A 25346-nucleotide genomic window follows, 5' to 3' on the forward strand; every position below is an offset into this window, starting at 1 on the left:
TCTGCTGTGTAATTTTATACGTTTTAATTGCAACAAATCCCCAGAACTAAATGACAAAAATGCTTATTTTGTCTGTGTCCTCCACAATGATTTCTATGACTGTTCCAAAAGTGATTCATTTCCGATCTGTCACCTCTGTGGTTCCGTTTGATTGTGTTGAGGCAACGACTTGGTTAAGGTTAGAGGAAGATTGTGGTCATGGTTAAAAGAAACCAACGCCCACAGTTGGTCGGAGACAGGATGCAAACTGTGGCCTCAGATGTCGCATGAATTATTGTCCCAACTATTCATCCAGAAATTCCCCCTGAGAGCTTTTATGGCACTTTAACACTGTGCTTGCTTCTCTGAGGGGACAATAGCCATGTTCCCATCCCTGAATTTTGTGAAAATCTGTAAAAGAAAATGTAAATGAATGGTTGTTTTTACCACTACCGATTACAGGTGTTGGTTCATCGAGATAAGCGGTAGGTGCTGCCAACTGACCGATCCTAAATGCCGCCCCCCTTTGTGTTGCTTGGTTGGACAAGCTTGACAGTAAAAAACATGATGATGTTGGCCGTGTTTAGCTGAGTGCTGCAGTGTTTATTACAGAGTTTCTGGGGGTCATGCAATATAGCTTATATAGCTGTGCATTGTTAAATCAAAACGATGAACGTAAAGATGCTAAAAGGTGGTCATCTTCTGTGGGTTTGTCTGTGCGAGTGACATCTCACTTTAGACGCTCAATTAATCCATTGGTACTATAAAATTATTGATTTGTGCGGCCTTAAACAACAGTTAAACAACCTGGGTTTATGAACTGTATGTCCGGTTGACTTATTTGATATTTTCAGGTGGGAAAAAACCCGAGAGGAGAATGTTTTTCGCTGAAAGAAGAAGGCAGGATTAACGATGAGATGAATGACAAGCTTTGTGATGGCAGGAGGCAGCAGTAACTCAGTATAGAGCCCAGCATTCAGCTTGACCCTCACTGATCTCTGCTGTCTATAGCACTCAGAGCCAAAGAAAGCTGATTCACTTTCAAAAAACACATCACTTGTCAAAAGGAGCTGTCAGACGCTAAGGTAGGAAGGCACTTCAATTAGAAGATACAAAAGTAAGCTCCTTATCCTGGATGTGACGTTTCTGTTGATCTGGCATTTTTCTCCAAAAAGAGCACAGAGACAAGAGAGACGAAAGGAGAAAAGACAACAGAGAGAGAGAGGGGAAGAGAAACAGGGAAGGGGGAATGCAGCGAGCTAAAGAATTGTGTTAAAAGAACATACTAGATAGTTTTCTGCATGTTTTGCATATTTAAACACACGTTCTAACCCATTGCCCACAACCTGATTGGCATTTGTTTTTCAAAATGATATCACCATCACATGGTATTACAGGTGTTCAGACATCCAAGATTTTTTAAATTTCCTACATCTTCCTATACATATCCTCTGTCCTGCCCCGTCTCAACCTCTTCCTTACCGCTCCTCTTCCTTTTACCTTCTTTCACTTCCCTTCCTCCATTCCTATTTTATGTAATTTTCACCTCCTTCCACTTTATCTTAGCTTTTCTCCTTCCTTTGTCTCTTCTCACCTGTTCCACTCTCCCTAACATGTCTGCTCTCCCCCTCTCCCTTGTCTTGTTTCTTCCTCTCCCCTCCTCCCCTCTCCCTTGAGTTCTGTGTTGAGAGCACAACAGTAGAATTTGTTTTGCTGCCTCTCATCAGATTAGTGTTGATTTTTCTGCCGCCGAGCTGCAGTTCAGCAGAGTGGATGAACTTCTTTAACTGTTTATCAGAGGCGCATTTACACTGCAGCGCTCAGCGGCCCCGCGGTTTGTTACCTGCCATTTACTATGAAATAAAAATCGATGGACGCTGAAATTTGATTTTATGGACCGCCGTTATTGAGACCAATGGTGATTTCCTGCTTAACAGGATATGGAATGTCAGTCCCACTGGCGTGCTATTATAAAGTGGCTTTATAAAGTACTGGTGTAGCAACAGTAGTTTTCAGATTTGTTGGGATAACTCTGCTTGACATTTGTATCCAGGAAAATCTTTCAATAGTGCAAAAGTTTTTGGTCTCATGATAGTTGTCTGGATCGATAAGCAGCGAGTCAAAGTTCAGTATCAAATCGTAATATCTGTTGTTGGAGCTTGAGTCAAACATCCTGTGTGCTGCCCTCATAACTCCCCTCTCACTCTGTCATTTACCAAACTACAAGGGATTCTGGGCTGCCCACAATAAAAACAGTAGTTAACTTGAAGCCTCACCACTCGAGTGGACTTGTGCGCCAGACAATGATGACACAGTGTCCTGTCAGAGCAGTAATGACTGAGATTTACACTCTATTATTAGAGCTGGGCCCCTTTGAGCTGCCCTCGGAGACCCCTTCCTCTCCCATCCAGGCGAGAGAGAGGACTGAGGCAGAGCAACAGATCACAGCTAATGCACTGAATCACAGACCGCAGGATAACCCACTGATAAGAGGTAAAATTATAGTGTTTGCATAAATGTGCGTCTTTATCCCTCCTGTACTTTTGAGAAGCACAAATTTAAACACCAGATTACAAGATGTAATTAAGAAACCACATGCAAACTTGTGTGCAGAGATAGCAGTAGACAAGCTGACCCACTTATACGAGTTAACCCCATAAACTGCTGCAAACTTATAAAGACAGCTCAGTAACAGGGCAAGAGGAGGAGCGTGAAGAGGATAGAAGAAACTGGATTTTAGTCAGTATGACACATGTTCCAACAGCTATAAATGTCCTCATTGCTCATCTGTGTCTGTCCTTAACATGAAATACTCACCAGGTTAGTATCTGATCACAGAGAGATTGAATTTAATTTCAAGGTTCTTTTAATTGTCATTTTAAAACACACGGTTGTACAACAAAATGCAAATAGTAGTCTCTTTATGCTACAGAAAAATTAAACATATTTTTATGGTGGAATGTGAGGATTAGTTCAGGAGCTCACAGCCTGAAAAAAGGAGCTGCTCCATAGTCTGGTGGTACGGCAGTGGATACTTCTGTATCTTTTGCCAGAGGCAGCAGGGTGAACAGACTGTGGTTGCCGTGGGTGTTGACTTATAGTATCCTTTGTGCCTTGTGCAGACATCTGACTTCACGTGGGTACAAATAATGTTCTGGCCAGTTTTGATAACCCAGTTTGTAATGAAAAACAGGAAAAAGAAGGAAATCTCCACATTTGAGAGGCTGAAAACAGCATTTTCTGCCATTTTTGCATGAAAAATTACTTTAGCTATTAAGTGATTATTAAACTAGTTGAGGAAAATTGTTCTACCATTTAATTAATCCATGAGACTAGTACTCTTTGCAACTCAATCGTAGATGATAAGCACCAGGAGTGTAGGGAGCTCCGGGACAGGGCCATGCAGCTGCAAGGCCACTGCATGCCTTCTCACTTGAATTAATCACTTCTCCTCTTTCTCTTCATCTTTATGTGATGCAGAGTCTCTTTTCTAGTAGAGAAAGTCTAAATCTCTGTCAGATGTTTCACAGTCCCCTGACCCTCACTGATGAGGTCGCATATCGTCCCTGAACACTGATACAGAACACGAAAAAACACAAAGATGTCCTCACCAGGTGTTTGTTGGGCCTCTATTCTCCCCTCTTTGGTGACACACTGCACATACAGACTGGCATATACGCAGGAGAATTTTCCATCTGTCATACAGAAACGTGTGGTGTGCACACTCCCCTCGAAGAGGTGTAAGCTCCGGGGATGGGGGGCAAAGATGGGCAAAGAGGAAGACAGAGTGAAGATCAGGGTGAGAGGAGGAGAGGAGAAAGGGTGCACTGTCTCAGCAGGCGGTTCAGAGCTGCCTGGCAATGTCACCATGTCATCGCCATGGGAACACAGAGCCTGCAGACTCTTTTGGACTAATAGGCAGTTGTCAAGGCAATGATAAGATAAATGCTGTGTTTGACGGAAACATAGAGCGATGGGCCTGATAGGCACCAAGAAGCCCAAACAATCAGCAGAGAGCTGCTGAGAAGGGAGAGCTGCAGGCAGGGGTGTGGGGGTGCTACAAGGCAGGGGGTAGAGAGCGAGAAAGGGAGAGAGAGGGTGAGGGGAGAAACAGAGGTTGGACTCCCACCGGACGGGCAACGTCAAACCTCTTTCTCTCCCTCTGTCTCTGCCAGGGTCTCTCTTTGTCTGCTGGGCCTGTTGGCTTTCTTCTCTTGATTTCTGCCTCGTTCCCCCTCACGCTATGTGACCTGCACACCAACACTTGACTGTAGAAACAATCTAAACCTGCTGCTATGTGTGTGATATGTTCATAGACACACACACATACACACACACGTGTAGAGGGGAGGGGGTATGTGCTTATCTAATGTTGAGGATTGAATTCAGTTAGCCCCAGTGGGATTGGGTTAGGAGATGTCAGAAAGATAGATGGGCATCATGCTACTACACCCCAACCCCCCACCACCACCCCTCCCCCCCACCCCCTCTGCCCCCCTCAAATTGTTTTGCATGTGTGTGTGTGTTTATCATATACGTGCGTGCTTATACAACACATCACATCCACCCACGTGTGGATGCAAAACATTTGATAAGTCAGATATGTGTTGCATGAGAGAAAAGGAGGTTCATGTTAGACTATCAAAAACTTGGTGTAATATGTCTTGTTTTATGTTTTTGCATATTGAAATGAGCTTGTCAGATTTGTTGCAGTTAATACCTGAAGCAAGCATCATACACATATTTGTCACACCAGGATTGATGCATACTGGGACTCCGGTAGCTGTCGTCTCACTGATCCTTCTCCCAGAGGAGAGTCTGTCCTTTTGCCGAAGGATCTCCTCTCCTGATGAAAACTAAGGGCACTTTCAGTTGTAATCTAATGTTTGATCAACGTTAAGAGAAGAGAAGAAGAAACACGACTCCAGCAGTTTGCTGTATGTTTCGGTGTAAACGTGTGTATGTACAGTTAGCGTTGAAGCCGTACCTCCAGCCTTTGGCCCCTGATTGGGTTTTCCTGTCAGTGTTGTGGTCACATATTGATTCACCGACAGTCTTGCAACAACATAGTCCGACTTCTCTTTCTCAGTTTTCTTCCTGCTTACATACATACATGCACACACACACACAGATGGAACATTTGCTCCAGATCAAACAAAGTCATTTTAACTCTAAATAAGATCACAACCCAAGCTCAAATAAAAGCTTTACAATGTAGAAACAGATGATGTGTCTCGTCTGTCTGTCTGTGTCGCACAAATGCATGCACACACACCCAAATAGACACACACTCACTACCTATATGGGTGTGTATGGCCCGTATGATCTTTTCTCCAGAGAGTCTGATCGAGTCTGATGCCCTGCAGTAACGGCTAGCCATACCTGGCCATTGCTGCCTTCTCGTGGCCTCAGGCTACTGCTTAGCAATTCCACTCTGAATACAATGGGCTGCGAGGCTTGCGCACACACACACATACGCACACACACACACACACACACACACACACACACACACACCATATACATCCAACAGGCCTCTTTCAAAGCTGCTGTCCAGTAATGAATTTCTAGACCTTGGAAAGCTCCTTCTGATACACTTCAAACAGGTACTAACAAAAAAAGACAGACTACTCCTTCATCTTGCCCTACCTCCACCGTCTGCGTCTCTATCGCCCCATGAAACCCAGACAAAGTGCATTTATGGATCAAGACCACCAAAACCAGCAGTGAGCGCCTGAATCTATCCTTCATATCAATTTTAAGAACATGAAAACAAATGTTTTTTTTGTAGGAGTACATTTATAAAAGAGTGTCTGCATATTCTACCTTTTCACTGGGGCTCCCTCTCCTCTTGCCCCTAGGTTTGGGATGGATTTATTTTAACTTATTTGTTGCCTGACACCGGCTAGTTGTACAGAGGAGCGAGTCACAGGAAGAACAGGATCCACATATGAAGACATGCCAATCACGAGGCTTTGGAGAAGGCAGGCAAGAGAGAGGACAAGAGAGGTGCCACGCAGCCTCTCCAACCAGCGTTTGAAAGGAGAATACATTTCTGTCACACTCACTTCCCGTCTGCTGGATCAGCCTGCTTGAGTCAGGAAGAGGAGACACAAACAGACGGATGCACACAGCAGGCATCTCGTGAAGGTGGTATAGGCTTAAAACGGCCCTACTCTCATACTGTCAAATGAGGCATAATACATACTCTCATACTGTAAAAAGATACAGCCGAGTAGGGTTGCAGCCTTATGAAAATTTGAGAAAATTTGATGGTTTCACATTGTCATGGTATTGCACCAATAACTAGAATGGCATTCATAGATACCAGCCACCTACATATGCCGGATTTTTTCCATTAAGATCCATTCATTTTTCCCTGAGAAATTAATACAACTGTTGAAGAAATTCCCTTTTTTTGTTTCCTCACCAAACATTCATGGGGTTTATTCTACGCTGACTTGTCCTCAATGCAAGTTTCGTGGAAATCTGTTTAGTAGTTTTTGTGTAATCCTGCGGAAAAACCAACCAACCAAAAATGGAAACAAAGAGAAAAAGCTCCTCCAGGGTATATATTATCACAGTTACAGTGACCTTTTAAAGGACGAAAAACAGAAGAGATTTTTGGTTGAACAAATGCTTTATTGTAAATTCACAAAATGTAATGCCCTCAGACATGAAACTTGAGATAAAAAATCAAATATACATTTGTTAATAACACTAGCACAGTAGAATTCAAGGAGTTTTGGGCCGATTTACTGAAGGAGAAATCTGTTCTGGGACCTTGGTCAGTACCGGTTTTCGGCCTAGATTATCTGGTAATGATCCGGTTTTACAGGTCCAGTCTCAAGCCCCCCAACCTGCTCGAACACTCATCAGGACCGCCGTGATAATTTTCAAAAATGTTTTGTATCTTGGAGTTAAAACCTGGTTGATTGCATTAGTATAACTACGATAACCAACGGAGCAACTGACTCAAGTTGGTGTATTGGCTCCTCTGGTCCGACAAACCTAATAATGTCCTTTAGTGTGGGGTGTGCCATTATTTTCTAATCTGCTAGTGTTTGTATGTTTGAGATTAGAGAGGAGTATCAGTGAAGTTTCTCCTCATGTGTGTTATGCAACCTGATTTCAAAATTGGTTGAATTTTAAAACGTCCTCTGCAGCACTAATTTCCTTGTGCAGAAATCGTAGAAAGAGAGGATTTTAATATGTCAACGTCATTCATAGGTTTTGTGTGATTTCATATCCTCCACTCAGGGCAGACACTGTTCTGGGATGGGAAGCCGAATATTGGTTACGAGGGTGTGTGTGTGTGTGTGCCTGTTTCCTTGTATATGAGGGCAGGGTGATGTAGAGTAGTGTAAATATAAAACCCCGACTTCCTGCTGTCTCCTCCATTATGCCAGCCGCGGAAACTCAATCTGCCTGAGCACTACAGCTGCCTGCCAGCCTACCTCGCTGCCGTCTCCCTTTGCTCCCCGTCGCTTCTTTCCTGCTGTCCTCCAACTGTTTCCCCCTCTCTCCCTCTCAGCATCTTCCTTCACTTAGACTCCCTCATTTCTCACCAGCTCCTTCCTTCATATCTTTGCACACATGCGCACAAACTGCATGTTTCTTCCAGACCTAACGTAGCCTGCTTAGGTTTCCTGCTGGACTCTCTTACAGTCCCTGCTGGGAGGCAATGACAGGGAACTGTGAGACAGACAGATTGAGGGAGAGGGGAGGAGACAGGAGCGAAGGACAGGACAGAGAGAGTGAGACATTAGCGGTGCGGAGCGCATTGGGCGGCAGCCATATTTATCTTCTATTGTAGGTGTGGTGGCCCCTATGCGATTATCTAAGTTCCTCTCTTTTTTTTTTACCTTGACCTTGTGCGTGGAGGGTATTTTCCAGTCAGCAGAACGCTTTATCTCTGAGAGCAACAATCAATAAGGATAATTAATGATGCCCGCCGCAATGATAGCCTCAGCAGTCATTACCAGGCATTAATCCATGCAGTCAGAGGAGGGTCAAGGCCGGCCGCATCGCTCACCTAGGGGCGGGGCGCAAATTAAAATAATCTACACACTGGCCGCTCTGTCAGGCCTTTTCTGATGCATTCACCTCCGTCGGACCATAATTAAAGATGGCCCATTGCTAGGCGGTGCAGCACCGGGGTGACAATCCACTGCAATGTCTCTTTAATATACAACACTTAGCCCGGAGGATGACACTAACAGCAATCTGCAGGAACTCATCTCACCTGCAAGCGTGGGAGGGTGGATGTGTTTTTTTTTTTTTTTCTTCTCTAGATATGCCGGGACATAAATCAAACGCACAACATGCAATTTTCTAATAACGCGGCGCCATCAGAAATGTGATTTAGCAGTAAATATAATTTGGTCTGGGTGTGAGACATATCAAGTGGATGTATTATCTTTGCAGTAATGCTGCGCTTAGAGAATGAAATATCACAAAGACACGTTTTAACAGGTGATCTCGGGATAACTGTGAACACTGCAGACTGCTATAATGTCTTAATATAAGATGTAACGTTCGATGCTGTGATAGATGACATTGAGCAGATGATGTCTTTGCAAGAGATCCAACAGTTTGCCCTGAAAATAGATGTTAAACTATAAGTTAAAGTATGAGTTTCCCACCATGAATCAGATAAAAAAATGTCACTGATCGTGATCACTGCACCTCACTTTCATCCAGCAAAAAAGGTTTTATCCTCTCCTCTCCTTTGTCTGCCTCTGATTGGCTGTAGCACCGCATCAGGGGGAGGGAGCGGCGGAGCCTCCAAGTGCCCACCTTGTTGTCAAGGACATTTACATTTACAGTTTACAAGTTTGGAGGAGAAATTCAGCTTGATTCCATAATTCATGGGTGACATTTTTCATTGTACTTAAACTTTAGGCAAAAAATTGGAAATGTGAGATTTAATTTCCTGTAATGTTTAAATTACTTTTTGCCTGGCCGGTGTCCAAACGCGAGGGAAGCGCCGAGGGGCAGAGAAGAGATGTTTAAGCAGAGGTTGCTCTCACTGCCAGCGGAGAAGTGGAGAGAATCTATAATAATGAAAAATGCATTTATCCTCCGCTTGCCATCCCTCCCTTTCTCCCCTCCGAAAAACACTGCTGTTTAAAAAAAAAAAACACATGTGTGTGTTAGTGAGACGGAGTATGGTATGTGTCACATTCAACATGCGCAGAGCAAAGTGAAAAATAACCCCGTCAAATTCAGAAAAAGCCTCGAGTGTGTCGAGTTGGAACTTATCCCGAACGATGAGGAAAGTCAAACTGCGAGCATCAAGAAGGGCGCTTGATGATGATTGACAAGCATTGGTTATATCTCACTCCCACGCATGATTACTGCGTCTTCATCTATCCTCCAGTAGCTCTCTCACCTTCAGCTCTGTTTGGTTTAAGTGAAGAGGCGTGCAGGCGCAGCACAAGACGCTCATGTGATTCCTATCACCAAGTTAACTTCTCTTTTTCCCCGCTTTAAATTTTCATCTTATTAAACTTATTACTGGTCAGGAAACAGAAGGGCCTAGGGTGTGAACTCCCACTGTAGCATATCAAAAGCACTCACACATGCAGGCTCCTTTAGAAGGAGAGTGTCAAACATGTATGTGCAAGAAAAATCTAGAAGTATTTCAGTAAATGATGTGCTTACAGTGCACCGAGTCTCCTCTCCTGATTAATTTCAGAGAAAGCAGCAGTGGGGATAAATGTTTTATATGTGGAGTAAACACTCCACATAGGCAGCAGATTTCAGGAATATGGCAGTCATGTTGAACATTTCCCAGCAGGCACTCTTGTCACTGTGACATTTATTTTTTAGCTTACTTTCTCATGACATCACTGGTGATTTAGACCGGCAAATTAAACACAAGCAGAGGCATAAATCTGCTCCTTGCCGGCCAATATACACCTTCGCCAACAGTTTTTATAGTCTCATTTTTCCCAGTATTGTAACTGTATACTCTGTAGTCACAGATGAATTGACCCAAGTGCTTAGATATTGCAGCAGGTCCCTTAAACACACTTAAGTTTTTATTTACAATTGATCAGTGAATTCTACACATTTCAGACGACTTTATTTTCCTCGCTTGATTGCTCTGCTAACAGTGTTTTCCCCGTTTTCTCTCCCCATTTCCGTCCAATAAGGTAATGGAGAAATTACAGAGATTAGTGATATGCATATAAAAGACTGTCAATCATTTAAAATTAATTCTGTAAAGCGTCTGATGATGTGATCGTTAGATTGCTGATCTGCAGACACGAGCCGTCATTAGGCTAACGGAGGGAATTGTTTATGGAAGATGGCTTCTTCTGCTGCTGCTGACAAAATGCTCAGTTGATGTTTTCTGTTCGAGTTTGTGCACCGCTTTACTGATCTTTTTTGGAACGTGATTATGAGGAAGAATGTGTTTTCTTAATCGCACACATGATGAGAGGTCAAAGGTCTGAAATATAGTTTTAAATTGATTCGATTAAGCAAGTGTATACTGTTTTTTGTTGGCTTGTGTGCATGTTTGCGAGTATGTCTGATTAGCCTGCATATATCCGGACTTGTGCCTGTTTGTACCCCGGTGTGCACCCTGGTCTTGTCATCAGGTTAGCCGGTAGGTATTCCTGATATCGCTGAAACCTGCCAGCCGGTTAATTAGAGCAGGCATCCAGCCGCCCTGGCTTCATTTGACTATCAGCCACCAAGCCACTTACTCCATAATTTCCTGCCTGAATTGGAGGGCTTTACTATCGCTCACCCAGGCAGATCGGAAGTTTCCCTTTATCTCCTACATAAAGCCGGCGAGCTGCACCCAAAATAAGCAGGCCCACCACCAGAATACATATACATTATGATTACAAGCTGAGGGTGTGAAGTTGAGACACGGGCGAGCTTCAAACTCACAGCAAACAAGAGATAGGATTGTTTCGCTATCTGTGTGTGTCAGGTAGAAAAAAAAAGCTTTCAAGTCTCAAGTTTGTTTTTTTCAAACTGCAACTCCGTGTGCTTTTGTGTGCAGGTGTGTATATTTTATATTGGTGATTACAAATTCTGTGTGTGTGCCCTCTGCCGAGTGTGTGTACGCGCTGTCGTCCGCCGTGTCACACCGCCTTTTAACTTTTTTTATGGTTTTCTCTTCATTAATTGAAAACATGACGGGGTGCTCTCGGGGCCTGATGGATGGAGCAGGAGAATTGAGAAAGCCATTAGCTTTAGTGGAATCACAGCCTGTCAAGCAGTCAATACACACTGCTTTATGTGTCTGCAAGCAAAGATGGAACAATTATCCCTTTTATTAGGCAGCCGCAACACGCACACACACACGGCGCGTCGCAGGCAAGAGGAGGGCAGCAATAAGGATCAGCTAAAATCAGTCATTCATTACTGTCAAGTACACCTGACTCACAGCTTATTAAAAACAGGCATAATAGGAGGAAGGAGATAGAAAAACTTAATTAGTAAACAATTGTGATTAGTAACCTTTGGAATAAATAGACGTTTCTGACTTCGACTTTTAGAGCTGTGTTATCATATATCAAATTAAACTACAAGCGGCACGCACAGCTTGCATTTAATTTGCATATGCTTCCGTTTCTACGCAAACTCACTGTTCAGAAGTCTCAACAAGCCACTCCACGTGATTTTCTCTTTGCTGCAAGCTTTGTGAGAATCTTGCTAAGTCTGCATCTCTACCACAAAGCCGTTCTCAGTTTTTATTGTTTGTTTTAATGAGTGTTAATGCATGATAAACACATGCAAAAACATGATGATCGGGGAGCTATGAATAACGTGAACAGCTATCCACAGTGTCCCTGGCCTCCCAGCCCCTTGTGGGGGTCATGCCCCCCTTGCTGAGCGGCGCTGAGCAGCAGGAGGTCACGAGTTCACGACCCACGGGCTGGTTTAGTAATAGCAGGACACTGCGGGCTGTCTGCGAGGGGATGGCTGGGGCCTGCGATCAATACAACAGGTACAGGAGCAGCAGAGAAGATGTCTCAGAGGAGATCAGCGCTATCAGAAACTACACACTGGAAAAAAAGTACATTTATTGTATACAAAGAAGCACAGAAAAACTTTATCCTACTTGAACCAGCGAAACTGTAACCATGAAATCATTGACAAATATTGGAGATGATAACAAAATTTTTGGAGATACAAGTTGGACTTTGGAGGATCGAAAAACAAGACAAGAGAAACGGAGAGAGAATAAAAAAATGAGTGCGCCTTTTTTCAACCACATCTCTGCCATTGCTATATAAGCGGTGGAGCACTTTACATAAGATTTATTACATCCAAGCAGAAATATTATCTTCTGCGGGTGCCATTCATCACCCAGGCCGTGAGACGCTGTGAATGATACCACCAAATTATGTAGATCAGCCATGTCTGAGGGGACGATTCAATTTGGTAACCTTGGTAACCCCAGGTACTCCGAGCACCCCGGCTCCCCAACACACATACCCATTTTGGCACATCACTTAGCAAGTTTAAATACTAAAAAACACATATATTTACCATCAAAGAAATACTGTACGTCACACTTTTCCGGCAGGTTGTTCAGATATGAACTATGTTCATGCATGCAAACGTTCAACAGCCGAAAAATATTCACAAAGTCGCTGAGAGTCAGAGAGGCCATTAAATCTTTGAATAGATAGATGGATGTGGGGAGAATATGTAGGTGGGGCAGAAGGTAGTGACACCGTGACCACAGATCAGCTTCAGATGGTTATTTGGGGTTTCTGTGGCTTGATTGAGGCCTCGACTGTGAAAATTGTTGACCAATAAAACTTCCTGTCAGTGGCATCCTCTGGTGTAGTAACTATGTATGACATTAGGCCCTTAAAATTAGATTTGTCAACCTTGCAGATTCATATTTTTTGTTGTCATTGATTGATTAACCCAAACCTGAACCCTAACCCCCTAATATTAATCCGAAATTAATGATTACGCTGATGATTTTGTTTGTTTGTTTTGTTTTGTTTTGTTTTTGTTTAGCTAAAGCCTGATTTCAACCCAATCACCAGAATAAAAGTTAGCAGTGTACTTTTCTGCAAACCATGGATATGTTGAATCCATACATTCCTTATGTTGCACCTCTACATTTGTTTAAGCTAAATTTTTAATTTAAAGGTCCAATTTGTAAAAAGTGGATTTTTTTGTGTCTCATTTCCAATTTGTCAAATACTGACACTTTGGCATGGCAGCGAACACAACCTAAAATCCCAATAGCATCAGTAATCGACTAGCTTGGAATCAGACTCAAAAATCTACTTTCTTACGGAGTGAACCTTTAAAGTTGTGACAGTGCTGTGGTTATGGTTACGTTTAATGACCTCAGATAGGGTTAGGAAAAGATCATGTTTTTGAACTCTGTGAAAATAGTCCCCGACAAATGCCCCTTTTTTTACTCCTGTTTGAGTAACATTTGCTAGAATTAAGGTGCTCAGCTGTTTTAAGAAATGACTTTGCTTTTTCTAAAATCTAACTACATACTTGAGACCCATTTTGAACCAATGATCTGGGGTGCTGAGTGCCACAGACAGAATATAGAGAAGTTACTAACACATATAAATAGTTGGTTTTCGTCCTCTCCTCTATTTACCGACAATATTCAAAGGAATATATCCAGCTTCCGTGGCCTTATCCTTAAAAAAATTAAGATCAGCCACATGTCCAATGTTGATGAGTTCAGTTACAATATTCCCTTTTCAGGCCGTTCCAATTCATTCATAATGGAGCCACCGGTAGAAGATGTAGAAGACGTGGGAATAATTTTGCATGGTAGGAAAGATTTTTTTAGTGACTGCCCCAAAATAATTAAACTGTCACTATTATATAAGAATAGTTTTAGTAAGTAAAAAATGTCATGGTTCAGTTAACACAAACATCCTTTTATAGCCAGAGCTGTGTCCTGCGTTTAATATTTATTTTCAGACACCAAGGTATAAACACAACTCCTAAAAGAGTCACACTGTATGTGTTATTTGTATTTCGTTTTAACTTTCAGCCCTGTGTTTACACTCGCTCTGCAGACCTCCCGATGTTAGCCGTGGTCCCCCGTGGATTTAAAAAAGTCCTCGATGCACCTCTGCATATCCTTGATCAAAAACCTGCCCACATATTGAAACACCTGCAACCTCTCAGTCACAGCCCCCTCTGGATACAAAGCATTTATATACAGTATGTATCATATATTTAATTGTTGTGACCCAGATATTATAGGTCAGTTTGCTCTGCTGTTGTTCAAAGCACACACGAATGTTTTGTATAAAAATAATACAACTTGCTCTGAGCCCAGGTAGGTGTATCATAATTACCAATCATCTCTGAGCGTGTTCAGAAACAGGCATCTTTTCCCCCACTCACTGCCGTTTACTCCAGCGCCGAGCTGACTCAATTATGATGCAAAAGGGTGTTTTTGAAAAGCCTGGCTCATTTCTAATTAAGCCACACACTCATACCTATTTGTAGCTCATGTCCTGACATAATGCAAATGCTATGTAAATTAACTGCACTGATCTCCCGCTAGCTCCGCACTCGGAGCTCCTCGGAGACTAGCAGGGCATTTAGTCATACTTTATACTAGTTTGGTTTCTCATTGGCTGAAACACAGGCAGAGACGGATAAACTGGTGGTTAAACAGACAGCACCGCAATTTTTACCGCATTCTTTTAATTGTTTTCTACCCAAGCTCTCTACCGCCTTGTCAACATATCGATCGGTAATGATTATCGCTGCTTGAGTCATCCTTTCTGTCTTTTCCTCCAGATGCCTTCACAGGCTACAACCTGCCACACCTCCAGCCTGCAGAGCGACCAGAGGCCTGCCTCCCCCCCGACACCTCCCTCCCTTTACTGCGGCCCCCAGCTGAGGCTGTTTAGACAGGCCATTAACACGCTCACTCTGCCGTCACTAAACAACCATACAACGGCTGGTTAGGCAGCTGACTGACCGTATCTGAATGCCGTGGAAGGGTTATGGCCCCTAACTGTGGCTCTAACATTTGATATACTTCCCGGAAGGATTACAGACTGGTTTCTCAGGCTTTGGTGGTGCTGCCTGGTAAATTGCTTTGACTATAGTAGCTTGTACTGTGCAGAAAGTTATTGTTGAGCTATAACTTCACGAAGACTACTTATAAAAGAAGAGTTAGAGTGTTATATTAAGGCTGAATGATAAAAATAGATCATATTCTGATTATTTTGACATATTGTGATTACTAACGATCATTTTTGCAGTTTTGAATTTTCATTTTCACTGAATAAACTTAAAATCATGAACATGTGACATCTCTGCAGCACAGTTCTTGATTATAACGCTGCTTTGTCAGTTATAACAACTTCCATAATATTTATCCATCGTTCAACCCTATGTTATATATGAAAAAAACCTCACTAAACAGTCAAAGGCACTTTGAGGTCATGCTACAAGTTCCCATATGATAGTGAACATTTAAATGAGTCTTGATGTACAAAGTTCAGGGGGTCCATTTAGTAGCTGTTCCACAGCTTCTGATCATATCAAAATTTGATTATCCAATTTAAGTACTTGTTTGTTTTTTCGATTAAGAGTTAAGTCTGAATTTAAGTAAATTATTTTCTACCTACAATTTTATAATTTGACCCTCAACATGACCATCATTACTGTAGAAAACATCTCTTCTAAAGCTTTCAGTCATATCTCTTGATCCTCATCAGCAGATGCTCTTTGCCCAGTTGTCATTGAATTTTAGGCGTTCAAATAATTAAATTAGGGATTGATTAGTAATTAATCAAATCACATTAAAAAAATAACTCCTAATTAATGTAATTAATCAATGTTTTAATTGCTCGGAATTGAATTTTTTTCAATTTCATGGCAACTGGGCAAATCCATGACGAAGATCATATGATGGGATCAAAAGCTCCAGAACAGCTATTCAATGGACCTTGACGTGGGACTGTTTTTTCTCAAATAAAGAAAAACATGTTTCACATAGAGATTAGTGATGCAACTAACGATTAGTTTCATTATTGATTAATCTTTCAGTTATCTGCTAGATACATCGATTAATTGTTTATCTTTAAAACGTAAGAAAATTGTGAAAAATGGCTATCTCAATCTTTAAATTACTTGTTTTCTCAGTCAGAAGTTCAAATATTTAGTTTAATATGATATAAAACAGAGAAAAGCAGATATAGAAAATGAGAAAAGGATTTGCAATTAATTGATTATCCAAACAGTTATTTTTCTGTTGATCAACTGATCATTTAGTCCACCAATTGTTTGAGCTCTAATACAAATAATTATAATGTGAATTCAACAATAGTGCAAAATATGGGCAATCATATGAGTGTATCATAGACATTCTGGTAAGCAGGCAGGTAAACCCTTTATTTTTAATGAATGAATTGATGAATTGGTCCTGGTTGTACTTTTTCTGATGGTGAGACACACAGTGTAACTCTGTGCCAGACTTTAGACAAACATCCACAGTTTTATTAAATATTTGAACAGCCAGCGCCTGTATTTCCTTTTCAAACTAGAAAAAAGAACGAGAAATACAATAATACAAATCATTACAGTTAATCTGTCCAGGTCTAGACTTTGCTCTCTCTTGACTCATCTGTGCCACCAGTCGTTTCTTTGTACCTTTGTCTCTTTTTTGCTCTCTCTCTCTCTCTCCGTATCTCTGTGTCTATGCTCAGCCCATTAATTGTGCCCGAACAGTGCCACATGCCTCAATGAAAATAAATTGCTTTTAATTTGGGCTTTCCTTTTTGCCACGGCCGGCATCACTTAATTTCATTAGCTCTGAACCTGTAGAGCGCTTTTTCAAAAGCGTCATCTCATGGACGCACTTGAAAATGAAAAGAAGCGCCGCTTTTTTCCCCCCCCCCGCTCCCTCCTCGCTCCCTCTCTCCTCTCTCTGCGCTCCTCAATTAACAGAATCGTTTCCTTTCAACTAAAATGAATGTTATTGAAACCAATTAGCATGGACTGGAAAATCTCTCGTTAATGAGGGGAGTGTGGGTGAGTAAACAGGAATGAAAAGATGAAATTAGAGAAGAGGCTCTTCTTGTTGGCCTGGAATAATGACATGCTTAGTCGCCTAATTGTCTGGTGAAAAGCACCGCTGCGATAGTAACAGATTGCGGTGTTCATTAGGCAGCAATGGGCCACCTGCTGCTGGGGCGGCGAGCCCGCAGTCCCCGTACACGTGTTTATCCCAGGGGGCACTTTTTTTTTGGACACCACGCTCACTATGAAAAGCAAATGAGCCTGCCAATATGCTGCAATGTTGTGTCCTTATTGCCAAGGCACAGAAGCATGATATGTCAAATCAAATGAAATGAATGAAACCCAATAGTGTGAAGCTGGAGGGTTTCCTCTCGGTTTTTGATGATGTTTAGCGGGAAATGACCTATAAAAATACACGGGTTAGCTAAACTATGTAATTTCATTATAAATCCTAAAGATAAGTATTCTGTTCATCGTTTCTGTGATCATATCTCATCACAGGGCTCTTTATTGCTGCTTTTGAGGCCCAGTTTGTACAGAGCGCGAGGGTTGAGAGAGGGATAATAGGCCTCTAATTGCAGTGTGGATCAGGTTGGGGAGGGGGTGGCATTCTCCCAGTATTTATCCCCCTTCCATGAAATATTTAATGGCTCGCCGGGAGAAACAAACTCTACACACATTCTCTAATTCATAACCTGGAGATAGCCCGAGACATAAGAACACAATGCATCCATATCTCGATCCCTCCTCTTTGTCTCTCGCCGGCTGCGGCTCCCATTATTCCCTGCCTGGAAAAAAAGAGAGAGATTTAAAAGTAGCCGCTCCTAAGTGTAATGTTAATTAATTCATAATTAATTCTCGCATTAGGACTAAAATGGGGAGCACATATTCTTAAGCTCAGTGGGGTCCGCTGTTGCTTTGAGGCAGAGTTGGAGAGTGTGGATTTTAAAGAGCTATGACCCCTCGATGTAACAAAATAACAAGAGTCATCAGCTGCAGCTTCTTTTCAACCACTCGTTTCAAAGCAGCGTGAGGCTTTTGTGTACGCTCTTGTGTATGTGTGCGTGTGCCTTTTGTGTATGAATATTTCCACCGTGTATAAATGTGTGCATGTTTGTGTGTGTGCATATTCTACATATCAACATTGTTTAAGAGTCATTCATGTGGTCTGGCACTCCCCCGACAGACCTCCACCAGAATGCAAATAAGTCCCATTGTTGCATGTTGCACCGTCTACAGCTGTTGGCCATAATTATCTTGCAGATAACTTAAAGGGTGTCAATTAAAACGCTGCTCTTTCTCACTGCCCTCATCTATCGCCTGTGTCCTCCTTCCTGCAGCCCCTCTGCCTCTCAGGGAGTTAAGGTGAAGGTTCAGGGTGAGGATGGAGGTGGGAGCGCGGTGTGTGTGTGTCGGGGGGTTGAGGGGCTGCTCCAGGATGTTTTAGTAAAGCTTAATTGTTCTGAGTATTTGTGTTAGCTATAAAGATCCAATCAGAATCAGTGCACCATGTTTATTGTGCTCACAGGGGTTGAACACATGAGCCAAATTCATTCATGAATTTCTAATAAAACTGGGTCCCTGTGGACCTCCCTCTAAGGGGCAGGGTTTGGGGTTTTGTCTTTAAGAGGCTAAGCGTACCCTGGATGCTCGCCCTACCCCGTTCACACCGCATGCACCCTCCCATCACCCACCTTAACCCCTCCACGCTCCCCCTCGGGGACAATTCAACCTTGGAGCGCTGGGGTTTGACTCCACAACCTCTGCACGACACAGCGGTGGTTTCAGTGTAAAGAATGAAGAAGGAGAAAAATCTAATCTGGCCATGTTTATTCAGCATCTTTGTATGAGGCACCAGGAGACTGGATTAGACTTTCTGCTTCATCATAACCTAATTTGATTAAAGATGGAGTTGATTAAGCCACATTGGTTTGATGCGCTAGTAAAAGATACAGCAAAGGAAGTATAATCAGAGATGATTTGTTTGTTGTGAGAGACAGAATTATGTGGTTCAGTAGCACTAAGAAAAACACCTGACATGCGCCTAAAGTGGTTATAGGCTTTGTAATGGAAACACAGATTACATTTTAAATTATATGTGTACTTTAAGGGTCTTTGGGGAGTTAAAGACAAGGAACCTCTCTTCCTCTCCCTTGAGCTTCCCTCTGCTTAATTGATTTACTTTATGCACGGTGACACGCCCCTTCACACGCGTATGTGATCACCAAGTGTCAGTGCCACGCGCTCTCTAGCCCGCACACACACACATACACACACACACACACACACACAAACACAGATGGGTCACCAGCTGTGACACGACAGGACCTGCAGCCCTCACATTATTAAATACAGTCAGAAAACAACAAAATTAGACAAGACTGAGAGTCATGAATGTTGACATCAGCATGCTAACATGCTCACAGTGACAATGCTAATATGCTGATCTTTAACAGGTGTAAAGCTGACCGTGTTCGGCAGATTTTAGCGGTGTGTAAGCATGCTAATATTTGCAAATACAAACACAAGGAACAGCTGAGGTTGATGGGAATTTTCATTCGTTTTGTAGATATTTGGTCATAAAAATATAAAGTAAAACGTTAGGGCATTGCCAAAAGTCTAATGGCAATGCATCTAATAGTTAATGATATCATTCTGTGTAGACCAAAGTGGTGGACCAACAACATTTTTGCCAATATGGCTTAAAACATGGAGGCAAAGCCACCAAAGCGGTGGCACTTGGGCAGCAGGGACAAGCATTTGACAGGGAGGACACATGGGGACCAGGAGTAGTCTTTAGGTATTGATGAATGAATGAATTAGGAGTTATTGAGGAGCCAATTGATTGTCAGCCAATTCAGGATTAATGGATGCCAATAGGTTGTCTTGGTCCTTGAATAGTGGATTAGGGACAGAGGAGGTGGTCACACTGATGCAGTCCTCCACCTCTTTCACAGCTTCCTGCTCATTCATTCTCTTCCTCTTACTAATGCACGTGTCTATTAATAGGAACTACTTGGCTAGAGACAGTCCAAATGTTAACAAGCTCTATTGTGCATCATCATTGAAAAGCCCCCCTTTTGTCCCCATCATTTGTTTTGGTAAACACATGTTATTTGTTGGTTTGTTCTGCCTGCAGATGTCCGAGTTTGATAGCGCATTCATGTGGGTCCATTCACGTCAAGTCAGAACAACTACTCAGGAAGTCGGGAAGATCTTGGTACACGACTTACCGACTCTTGCGTCATATAGGCAGAAACATGGCGGATGAAAGTTTTGATTTAATTTCTTTTTAATTCAGGTATTGCATATCAAATTTTTGCTCACATGTAATTTCCAATATGGTGACCTAGATTGGTTAGAAGAGTTATTTATTAGCGTTAACCCTGATAAGACAGGTAAAGTAATATTTGGGGGGTTTTAGGGAATGTACTGGCACAGTGTGTGACAAAATCACTTTGTAATACAACCCATAGTCTTTGTAGTGTCCATGTTGTGTCCACATTTTGACTCAAAAGCTTGTGAACACACCAAAGTCAACATGGATGGATGGACTACATCATTTTGAAAGCGAGGGTCTGAACCCAGGCCTTTGGGCGTGCAGGACCAAAGTTTCAGATTGTCTCATAGTTGTTAAACTTTCTCTTCCTCTGTGATTTGATAATCTAACTCTTACTTCCTGGTTTTATAATCTGACATTTCCTGTTTAGCCAAGCATTTCCTCCTTCTGGAGTACACAGAGTGGAGAGGAGGAAACTGGAGACTGTTGTACTGGATTTGATTAGGAGGAAGTGTGTCTCTATACACTCTCTCTTTGACCTCAGGAAAACAATTATTGTCTCCGTCCAGCCCTCGTCCCGTGTCACTCTCCTCAGCACGGTCAATGCTGTAATTGTTGTTGCGTGGCTATTATTACATTATTGCCTTTTCTAGTCAACAGGACGGCTCTTTGGATGTCAGTCGAGCAGTCAGTTGGTCCACCGATTTGCAAACTAAGATATCTATTGGATGGATTTACAAGAAATGTTGTGCAGACTCTCTGTTGTCTCCAGAGAAGACTGTAACACCATCAGCAAGTTAAAAAGAAATCCCTTTTCCAGTGAAATATCCCAACATATTGGGTTTGTACAGCCTTTCATGGTTCCTATATATATTTTTGTCTAGTGCCACCAAAAGGCCAACATTGAATTTTGTGTTAGAAGTGAAATATCTCCACAACTATTATATAGATGACCATGAGAATTGTTACGTGTTTTTTTTCTTCAGGAGGAATTGTACTAACTTAAGTGATCCCTTAACTTTCCGTCTAGCGCTGTCATGGGGTCAGAATTTCAGTTTGCCCAACATGTAAGTACAAAACTAAGTACATTCCCATCGGCTCAGCTGTTTTGTTTTAGTGCTAATTATCAAATCACGCTAAACTAACATGATAAACATTCATGATAACCATACTGCTGTCACTAAAATTGTTATTTTGAGCATTCGCATTGTGATATTACAACCTAACATACCTGTCAAATGTGGCTGTAGACTCTTTTTGAGTTAAGTTAGAGTCCATATGAACACCCTCCTCTTTTGGTATTCAGAGCCTCAGAAATGAAAATGTTCTCAAAGCTCCGAGTTCACGAGTTGAGATGTGTCTGCTGACATTTTCACAAATGGAGGAGACAGTGTAAGTTCATTTATCAGTAGATGGTAAATTAATACATTTTGGTTTAGGTTTATTTTGGCTTTTCTTTCACAGTTTTATTTGTCAGAGGAATATACTGATATTCCCAACGGCCTCATTGTTTTCCTCTATAATTAAACATTTACGGCGTTACGTTACCTGCTCGCTAGCTTTCAAAATTGTTGCCTTGATAGAGTCTTTAGGCGTCCATGTTGATGTTACCTATCAGTGGTGTTCCAAGCTCCAGTTGTTACTGGGCATCTTGTAGATTTGCATACGCGGCCGCAAATCAATTACACTGGTTTTTGGTCAAAGTGGTTTAGATATTGCACCACTCTATTCTGTCCCTCATTATAATGGTCTTCGTCTTGTCTGGTCTTTGCTTTTATAATTCCATATTTAAACTGTAACAATATGAATCTGAATACATATTATTGAATTATGCTGCTCTATGAATGTGTTTTTTTTCCTTACTGATAACATGCAGCCCTAATGTATCACGTTCCATTGCTATTTATCTAAAAACTTCTCATCCAGTAGTTGAGCCATAATCCACTCCAAATACACTTTGACTCTGCTCTAACCACAAATAGGATTTAGAAAAATAACATTGTGATTAATGCATGCTAACTACATAATAGAACTTAGAAATGTAATTAACAGTAACTTCCTGCGCCTAATTGGTATAGCTCTGTTATTCATTAGATTCCACTGAGGACAAAATCTGGGATATTAGATGCATATTAGAGGCATTACTTTTTGATGTTAGGAACACAGCTTAAAGAGCACCATTTATTATTTATCGTCTCTTTTGTTTTCACTCGGGATCGCAGCGGTGAATACAGCAGTTATAGTCTCAGTTCTACCACGAGCCTTGAAAATGGTTCTGGGTGTTGCTCTCGTTGAAAAAGACACACTGACTGATGCACGCACATTCATTTTGTCAGGTGAAAAAGACAGAGTGATTGATGCATAGAAACATTTGACCTTTCTCTTATTCTTTCCCCTTTTTCCCTACCTTTGGGTAGTGTTGTAGTGCTGGAGATCAGTCTTGGTCTCAAGAACGGTCTCAAGACCACTTTTTGAAGGTCTCGTCTCAGAATCAACCACATCTTTACTATGTCTTGTCTCGGTCTCAGACAAAGATGAGTGGGGATTTTATTTCAAGACCAGTTTGATAAGTACAGACTCTGCAATGCTTTTTGATTGTATGAAGACATTTTAAAAAGAGGTGAATGAAGAGGGATTTTCATTTGTCTTCTGCGTGTGTTTTTGTACGAATGTGGATTTTTTTTTGTGATGTGGATCAGATACACTTTTTCATGAGTGCCTATGGTTTGCATGTTCTGCATTTTGTTGTGTATCATGTAGAGTCAGACATGCACTGGTTTTGGTCCTGATTCAGTGTCAGCTTTGACTTGGTCTCAACCCTAACCCTCAAAGTCTCTCGGTCTCGTTACACGTTGGTCTCGGTCATGATTTGGTCTTGACTTAGGTGGTCTTGACAATATCACTTGCTTTGGGGAAAAAGTCCCAGGAGCCACAAAGGAAACAAACTAAACTCATCAACTATTAAATTTGTGCATCCCTGTTTGCATAACCACTGCGTCTGAAGAACCCTGAAGATTAAGCAAATTAGACCAATAATGGATTATAAACAATGGCGGTGAATAAACAACAACACAGTAATCCTGTTGTTGTCTATATGTGTTGTTGCTCATCACATTTTCTCAGAGCCCAAAGTGACGTCTTCACATTGCTTCTTTTGTCCAACCAACAGTCCAAAACCCTAAGACTCTTCATTTTCTGTCATTAATCACAAAGAAAAGCAGGGAATCCTGACATTTAAGAAGCTGGAATCAACAAATGCTTGAAAAATGTCTGAACTGGTTAAATCAGCAGCAAAATAGATGGCACCTAATTGTCTTTGAATAAACTAATCGACGAATCAAATTAATCTAATTGTTGCAGCTCTAGTTGACTAGTGTGACTTTTATTTTCGAGTTGGATGTAACAGATAATAGATAATATGCTGAGGTGAAAGGGGCAACAAAATGATATAATGTATAATAATATATAAATGCAGTAACTATTACTATAAGCGCTGATAGTCCCGGGTTCATCAGGTCATATAAATTTCCTGACTTCCTCAGAAGGTTCTTATTTGATGTCTCAGTATGGCCAAGTGCACATCACTACTACTATTTGTGCCTAGAGCTATAGAAATCCACATGGGTACTTTAAGTATTTAAATGAACCACGAAGGCCAATCTTTCATTGACCTCCTACATTTCAATATTGTTTATTTAAATTTTCATTTTATTCGCTGAATTATGAGCAAAGCGGCTGCATTCATTTAATTTAGGCCACGAATGTTGTTTTTCTCTCAGAAGCTTTCATTTGTCTTCCACTAGTTTTGGATCGCGGCTCTGTCTTTGTAAACCATCTGACATCGGAGTGTCTCAGTTACTCCAGAGGCTTAAGCAGAGGAGGCGGTAGGTCGCGCAGTATTGTACAGCAAAGCGTGCGCATCTGTGTGTGAGTGTGTGCGTCAGGGTCACGAAGACAGATTGACCACACACTGGGGGAAGAAACAAGAAAAACAAGAAGAAAAGCCCAAACACAGGTGACAGAAGGACTGCAGCTTTCAGTCGGCACGAAACCCTGCTGTCAAAGAACTTTTTCTAGTGTTTAATTCAGTCACCACCTACTAATATTACAGTACAAATTCAATATAAGGTCGCCCTATACTGTGAGGAAAGTATCTGACCAGCTGTTCCCCGATGTCTCATTTAAAAGGTTCAGCAGGATGTATTATACAGATAAAATGTGCAAACTTTTTTTTTTTTTCCTGGGGAAACTTGCATTGAATAAGTGAGTTAAATAACAATATGGCTTAAAGAAAATCACCTTGAACAGCTTGTTTGTTTTCACTGTCTGACAAAAAAAAACACAAAATAAAACAGTATTTTAGGTGGGCAACAAATGTTTTCGCTCATCTGCATTTTTGAAACAAGCAGGCTTCTCCCTGTGATGGTGCAAGTTCACAACACACACATGGCGCACACACGCTGTCTCACTTCCTACAATCTTTTGTCACCTGCTGCGACAAATGTCCCATGCAGGACGAGGGCAGGGCAGTGGCCTGATGGGAAAATGGGAAATGGGCTATCATCGGGCTAACAGGGCACCGCAGTCCACTAATCAGATCAGGAAGCTGGGTGTGCGTGTCTCAGAGAGGGAAAGCATGCATGTGTGTGTGCGTGAGGCCAACTCAGCCGAGCGCTAATGGCGGGCTTGTTTTAGGAGTGCAAAGTTTTAGGCATCACCAGGTCGATGGGGGCTCATCCGGGTCGGTGCGCGCTGTCGTCTGAGCGTGAGTCAGCTGGCCGTAGAGGAGGGTAAATATTTAGGTCCAGGAAAGGAAACATGTATTTCCCCTCCCGAGCTGCAGAACAATAATTCCCTCCTTCTCCTGCCTTCTGTGTCTGCTTCTCAGAATAGCAGTAATTATCACACTTCCCTGCATTCATTTGACGACCTCATTGTCCCAGGCAGCTAGCAGACTGGCCCACCGCGACAGAAAAAAACGTTTTGGGATGTATTCCTGCCTGTTTAATCATTTGTATATGTTTCTTTTATATTTGTATCATGAGTATTCCATATGCCTGTAGAAGTGTATTATGTTTGC

At 41.9% G+C, this 25346-nt stretch overlaps 2 long non-coding RNA genes across 2 annotated transcripts in view; both read left to right on the forward strand.

The window, feature by feature from the left end:
- Positions 1-979: 979 nt before the first annotated feature.
- The window catches only part of LOC311256177, a 35909-nt gene continuing 11542 nt past the window's right edge, over positions 980-25346 (forward strand). The window contains exon 1 of the long non-coding RNA XR_014622454.1: positions 980-1064. This is a non-coding gene — a long non-coding RNA (uncharacterized lncRNA). The remainder of the gene's footprint in view (positions 1065-25346) is intronic.
- LOC311256176 lies at positions 5859-15268 on the forward strand. The gene is made up of 3 exons (XR_014622453.1): positions 5859-6129; positions 14019-14166; positions 14755-15268. It is a non-coding gene; the product is annotated as an uncharacterized lncRNA (long non-coding RNA).

Source organism: Pagrus pagrus (assembly GCF_965226575.1).
Source record: "Pagrus pagrus genome assembly, chromosome: 4".
Lineage (NCBI taxonomy): Eukaryota > Metazoa > Chordata > Actinopteri > Spariformes > Sparidae > Pagrus > Pagrus pagrus.